This window comes from Scleropages formosus, chromosome 20 (assembly GCF_900964775.1).
Source record: "Scleropages formosus chromosome 20, fSclFor1.1, whole genome shotgun sequence".
Lineage (NCBI taxonomy): Eukaryota > Metazoa > Chordata > Actinopteri > Osteoglossiformes > Osteoglossidae > Scleropages > Scleropages formosus.
Window position 1 is genome coordinate 17,768,066 of NC_041825.1, and position 7,005 is coordinate 17,775,070.

The 7,005-nt window shown below is 37.7% G+C and overlaps 1 protein-coding gene across 3 annotated transcripts in view; it reads left to right on the forward strand.

The window, feature by feature from the left end:
- uts2r (urotensin 2 receptor) overlaps positions 1 to 6,796 on the forward strand; it is a 43,647-nt gene extending 36,851 nt beyond the window's left edge. For 2 of the 3 annotated variants that reach the window (XM_018762170.2, XM_018762168.2), the window contains exon 3: positions 534 to 1,282. The gene's annotated coding sequence lies outside the window, so the exon portion shown is untranslated. Of the gene's footprint in view, positions 1 to 533; positions 1,283 to 6,744 lie in introns of those variants that run through there. The other variant, XM_018762169.2, reaches the window with a different exon arrangement.
- Positions 6,797 to 7,005: the final 209 nt, after the last annotated feature.

Below are 7,005 nucleotides of genomic sequence, written 5' to 3' on the forward strand. Positions count from 1 at the left end.
ACGAGGGACTACGTAGCTCTGCCAAATATCATTACCCAGGGGCCCTTGAATGCATGAGCCCTGCGGCCAGTTGCAACTGAGAAGAACCATCGCAGCTAATTGTTCTCCTTCTTTATCCAGTAGCATGAACCTCATGGTACAAGAATATCACTCCACATGTCAGTATGCACTGATTGCTCTGCACCCAACTAGTTCGATGCTAATGGAAGTTTTGTTGACTGATTCAGTGAACCAGTAACACATTTTTGCGGCTGAATAACAATTATACATTAATTTTCAAAGAGTCAGTGATACCTGAAGGGTGTACCAGTGATGTGACATGAATAACGTCTAGGCAAAGCCTAGTGTCGGAAAGTTTGATATAGAACGGCTTAACCTTGCAATGGACTCATTTTGCTGGATTCAAGCTGTTGTGCAGCTCAGGTTTAGGTTCTGGCACAGAGCTGTAGTGCTCAGGTTGAGTTGCCTTTCAATTTCAGACAGAATAGAAACTGAGTTAACAGCATTTTTTGCGGTTTATTTTGTTGTAACAGGATGGATACATGCTCGATGGAAGAAGTGAAGAAGGGCTGATGGATCCCCATTGAGCAGGAGAGGAATCAGGAGTCAAAAGGAAGACATACATGCATGTTCCAAGGGGTTTGTATGATCTGGCATATCCAAAGACCAGCAGTGACAGTGACACGATTACCATCAGACAACTGTACAGTCCCCCTAAGGAACCACATGCCTACAGCACAGGATGTACTATTTTCCCTGTTACAGAATAACTGGTGACATTGCAGCTCTCTCACCTCTGACTGACTTCAAGCTTCTCTACTTTCACTATCCACTGGCTCGCACCAGAAAATTCCTCCTCGGGATTTTTTGTACCAATAACAGTAATAATATAAGTAATCTGTGTTAAATGTACACATTGTGATCTACCGCTTCTGTTCCATTTAGATAAAATACAATGCTCATCTTGTTAAAATTTCAATTTAACTCTTTGCTGGCATGCAAAAATGACAGACACAGCAAGAGAGATCTAAATGTCAGTTGAAACTACAGACTCACTCTTGGCCTCAAGCAAAAAAGCAAAAAAGAGTTATGTTTACTGCATTCATAACTGGAGCATCAACCAAGAGAGAGTCTGAAAGGGGACCATTTATGCTCAGGTCTGTCCTTTGTTTTGCACTGCTGTTGGGACCAGTCACCACTTCACCACTCAATGAAGTCACCTTAATCCACTGACTGAAAGGATGTGCAGTATTAGTAGGGGCTGGATGAATGAGCATGGCGTTGGCCCTGGAAGATATTAAAGTGCAAGAAAGAGTGTGTGATAGTGCTTTTCTCAATCAAAAGAGGGAAGTGGCAAAAATTAACGCACAATAAAGGATTTGCTCGATCATCCTGCACTATGGTTTGTGTTATTGGTTAAGACACAGTCAGAGAAAACTACTCTGTCCTTGAAGTGTTTCCATACATTTCATATTGCAAAGGTAGTAATTCTACATCATTTGTAATTTTATTCCATTGAAATACTTCAGGATAAGCTCATCTATGTTGTTTGTAGCCTGTTTTGATGTGTCTGCCTCATGTCAAATGTAAAATTGATTGTCTCTTGGCATATCAAGACAATTCTCAAAATTTTAATGGAAGGAAAAATGCCACGCAGCACATTTTTTTGCACTTATGTCAATCAAACTTTCTAAATGAACACTTTGCTAATTTATTTGTTGCTCTTGTAATGATGGTCATTATATTCCTTGAATTTCCCATTCGATTTGCTTTTGGAGGTGGGGCCCTGAAGCCCAGGATTAGAGCACAGGAGCGAGCAGAAAACTTATAGCTAGTCCTTGACCAATAGGACAGCAAATGCTGAAGAACCAGCAAAACACCCCCTATGAACAATGGATCCCTCACCATCAGCCTCAAATTTCATTTCAGGTTGGGAATTTTATATTTGGATTTGACATTTGCTGGAAGGGAGGTCTGAATCTGGAAAGCAGCTCTACTTCATCTGCAGATAAAAATAATTCATTTCATATAAAGACACACATACACACAATCAATAACTCAGACACACTTCTGCTCTTTACAAAACTGCTTTATGGCTGAGCAGGAAGACTGAGCAGACATTACCGTTGAGAACAAGGAGATGTAAATATGGCTTTGTTTTAGAGTTACAGCTGCAGATTAATGCTTTTTTGGGCATTCTTTGACTCTGAAGTTCAAAGATGCCTTTGTGGTGGTTCTTTTTCTTGCAATTTTCATCTGTATATTTGCTGCCTATTATTTGTTGTTGTGGGGGGTGCAGTGGCGCAGTGGGTTGGACCACAGTCCTGCTTTCCGGTGGGTCTGGGGTTCGAGTCCCGCTTGGGGTGCCTTGTGACGGACTGGCGTCCCGTCCTGGGTATGTCCCCTCCCCCTCCGGCCTTACGCCCTGTGTCACCGGGTAGGCTCCGGTTCCCCGCGACCCCGTATGGGACAAGCGGTTCTGAAAATGTGTGTGTGTGTGTGTATTTGTTGTTGTACAATGTTTTATTTAAATGAATCACTAAGGATGACCATTGCTGTTTTTCAAGTGCTTACTAAACTTTTTTAAAGGCACCACTGTTTCTCTTCTCATCTTTCTAAGGCTAAAAAACCAAACTGGGGAAATACAGTCCACAGTGTCCTAATGAAGACAATTTGTTCACCAATGAGCTCCAGTATCCATTCACCAATCTCACAATACATAGGTCTTCCTAAAGAGGTCAGCCAATCATATAACACCATAGATAGTGCATAGATAATGTAGTTTTTTGTGTTCTCACATATATTATTGTTATTATTATTATTATTATTATTATTATTATTATTATTATTATTGCTCTTGCTGTTGAAAGGACAGATTACTGGAGTTTACCAAAGAACTTTGGTAATCACTTCTTACAGCTGAGAATGAGAATAAGTGAAAACTTATTGGTATTTTCAAGTCGAACCTTGCGAATGGTAACTCATCATTTTAAAATGTACTATGCAGCAGTAAGCTTCAAAGGTATTATCCTATGAACAAAAAGCTGCAATTTCATTTTAAAATTGTGAAATTGCAATTATTACTTCCTTTCTGTTTTTTACATAGGAAAAAGACATCTAGAGGACATATCAGAAACTGATAATGATGGATGTGGTTCTGCAAGGAGTACTGTACATTATCCTGATTTGTGCATTTCTGTGTTTCTCTTGGCACAGTGTCATTTCAGATTCAGTAGCAAACAATTTTCAATTGAATGTTTTTTTAATCTACAAATTAACTACAAGTGGAAAGTACTGAAAGTTTACATATGTCTGCATGGCACAGGATGTTTCAAACCAGTTTGTTAACCTCAAAACTGTGTCCTTTGTGCCAGTTATGGACCTCTGAACCCATAGCTATGCTCTTGTACAATTGCCTGTTTACCTGCAAAGAAAAATGAGTCTTGTGATCCTAACCCCCAACAGGTACTGTTGACCATTCCTGGCTTTTTCCTATTTCCTGATTCAAACATCCCCCCTAGGCCTTCATACACTAGACATTATTTTATATATTTCTGCATATCCTCTGTATTTCATAGAATTTATACTTTTAGCTCCAGTGATAAAAATTTCAGAAGGACTACTCCTGGTTCACTTCTAGTGGCAGAATAAAAATATTATAAATAATCTGAACAGTTTCAGATGATCAAGGTTTCTCTGATAACCACATAATAAAGGATTTTTGGGAAGGGTTTAAATTTTCCAGCAGCCAGTTGTAGGCACAGAATACTGTACACTGTGTATCACTGCATAACTCAAGCAAAAAGTACAGCATCATGTTGCATATCCTAGTTTCAAAAAAGTATGCCCTCTGTTGGACAAAAAGGAAGGCTGGACAGTTACCATGGTCCTGGGCGGGCATCGCTGGGTGCCTCCTGAATATAGCATGCATGTTTGCATCAGCATTACAGCAATTTTATTGTCTGCCTGACATGAGGTTAAACATTAAGGATCATTCATATATTCATTTTTGTGAAATAAATCTTTTGTAGTGTATCATAATGTTTAATTATTTGAAACAAGCTTGGTTTCCTTTTGAATTATTTTTGCAGTTTACAGCAATACTCTGTAAATCCATTAAAATCCATTCACAGTTTAATAATGGATTATCCTAAAAGCCAGGTTTTATGCCATGGCTATGCATGGGGTAAATTTCTATAGCATACCTAATAGCACCTACAAAAATATAGCTACATTTGTCCTTTTCAGTCATCGTTGTTTTCTCAGATTGTGTCTGGTAAGGTGATGATCAATTCTTATATCACATAACTGCAAAATGCTACAGACTTTCTTTGCAGTTGTTACCAGTGAGATGGTTGAGACCATGATCCTATGGTTACTTTCATACTACACAGCTTTTGTCAGTTCTGAAGAACCCTACCCTGTACAAAACATAACCCTTAAGGGAGCCAAGAGTGTCAAGAGCAATGAGACACACTTGAACCATTGCCTTAATGAGAGGTACTTGTAGAACTTTGCAGTGGCACATCAGCATGAGTCAGCACCCAAAAGAGGTTCTAAGGCAGTTTTATAAAAATAAAGAGTTAAAAACTTTTGAAATTGTCAGATGTTTTTAAATGCACTAGAGTTAATCCTTACATTCGACTAATACAAAAGGTGTAGATGTCAGTCAGAAATGGTCAACTTCACAAAAGCTCAGACCTACAAAAATAATATAGTAGACGGTGACAGCCTTATTAATGTTTGCAACAATCTTCAAAATAACAGCAAAATAAACAAAAACACTAACACTGATTTGAGGTCTTGGGAGGTGCTTTGGAAAGTTACTTGCTCGAGGATGAGCAGAGTTTCTTGGTTGCTTTAATGCACTTCAGGACCTTTTGCACTTACTCTACTGAGGCTATTATTAGATGTGTCTTTGCTCCTTTTGGACTGTAAGGTGTGGACAATTACTTTTACCTTGAGTCACAGCAGTGAAACATATTTGCAACATACAGGCTATTAAGTACCGTATTTAAAAGTTCAAATACAGCACTTCCAGGAAACTGACCAAGGTACATTTTGCCCCAAGTTCAATTTTTTAACAGCTATGTTATCTGCTGCAGTGCTGCTGATTCAGTCTTCAGAATCCAGAAGGCAATTTTTTCCACTCACTTTGGTTTCCATGACAACAGAAATAAAGTAACAAAAGACTAGGGAAAGATTTGTATACATTAGCTGAAGCAGTTATCTGGAACAAAGCAAATAAAATTCTAAGCAAATAAACATAAGTAATAGAGTGACACGGGGTTAAGATATTTTCAGTTATCTAACAAGCTACAGTAATTTATAAGTTTCTTGATTAAGATATTTTTTCTTCTTGTGAACCAGATAATTGTTTCAGAAGCTCAGTAGTCACAGTTCATTTTTCTTTTTTCCTTAAATACAGTTGAGCTTAGTATTGAAGATGATCTGATAACCAGACCTGGATAACTTACAAGAGTTTTTAGACATGTACATACTGGAACATGGAGAAAAGATTTTGATGCTACAATGTGTCTCATCCTGGTTATTTAATCTATTTCTAAATTTAATAAATAACACATTCCTGGAAAAATGAATTCCTGGTTATTAATTTGCACATTTGAAGTGCTTCTTTAGTATTTTTATAGTATGATATTATATTACAGTATTGGATTATTTTCTTTTTTTTAATTGATTAACAACAGCACTGGTTTATGACAGCACAAGGACAGAAATAGTGCACCAAAAAGTTGCAGATACATCCACATAAATAAGACAATGGCAGAAATTTAGAGTATTTCAAAGGTGTAAAGTACCTTTGTTTAAGAGGTTCACAATCCAAATAAGGAGTGAAGAATTTAACGTTTTGTTAAAAGCTTTTATAAATTCTTGACTGAACACGACTCCACTAAGCACATGTTTATTTTAAATATCTGACATTCATCTCCTTGAATGAATGTCACTCCAGGATAAATGTATCAAAGTACTTGGAGCAGCTTCTCACTAAAACACAGCTAAGATTTGCAGGTGTTCCCAATATTTCTCTGAGTTGTACTGTTTGCTCTTATATTGTTGTGTCCCACTGTTGCTTTTGTTCCAGTTCAAATAAAAACACAGCTCAGATGTCCTTGGAAATATCCTTTAAGTATGTACTGGAATTAGGTACACTCTAAATTTCCTAAGAGGGTACAATAATAGCAGTACTTCTACTGCATTATTCAAGAAAAGAAGTAAACACAGTCCCATTTAAGTTTTGAGTACACTGTTAAATGGGCTATTTTTCTTTTCAAATATTTATGAATATTTAGACATATTTAAATCCTTCGCCTCTGACTTATATTGAGATTTCGGGGGAAAGTTTAAATTGAAACTCAGTTTTACCTGAACACCAAGAACACCTGACCAAGTGAAGTAGAAGGCAGAAAAAGAAAAAAGAGAGAACGAGAGAGATATCAAAATCCAAAAAAGCAGTGATAGTCGAACTATAAACAAAAACTTTGACAACTCCTCTCCCCGAGAGAGAGAGAGAGAGAGAGAGAGAGAGAGAGAGAGAGAGAGAGAGAGAGAGAGAGAGAGAGAGAGAGGGAGAAGGAGGGAACAAAACCCAAAAATTCAAATGATGACAGCCAAAAACTGTGAGGACAATCTCCACCCCCTTCCCCACCAGAACCTGTGAGTCACCATTGTATTTATGGGTGTTTGACAGAGATCGTACCTAACTTCTACACCTATCATCCCTAGGCTGCACCATCATCCAGGAAACCACCATAAATAAAATAAAAAGACTACCACCAAAACAAGGTAAGAACAAGTCCAATAAAATAATAACGAAAACAGAAACCAGAAAAGAAGTAAAATGGAAAGAAATTCAGCTCTTTGAAATACCTATAAGAACCACAGTCCTTCGAAGCTGTCAGAAAAGCGGTCAAACACATGAATCTTCCTTTCATGTAGACATCTCGGTCAGGCGGGATAAGCAAAACCATAGTAAATTTTGTCTTC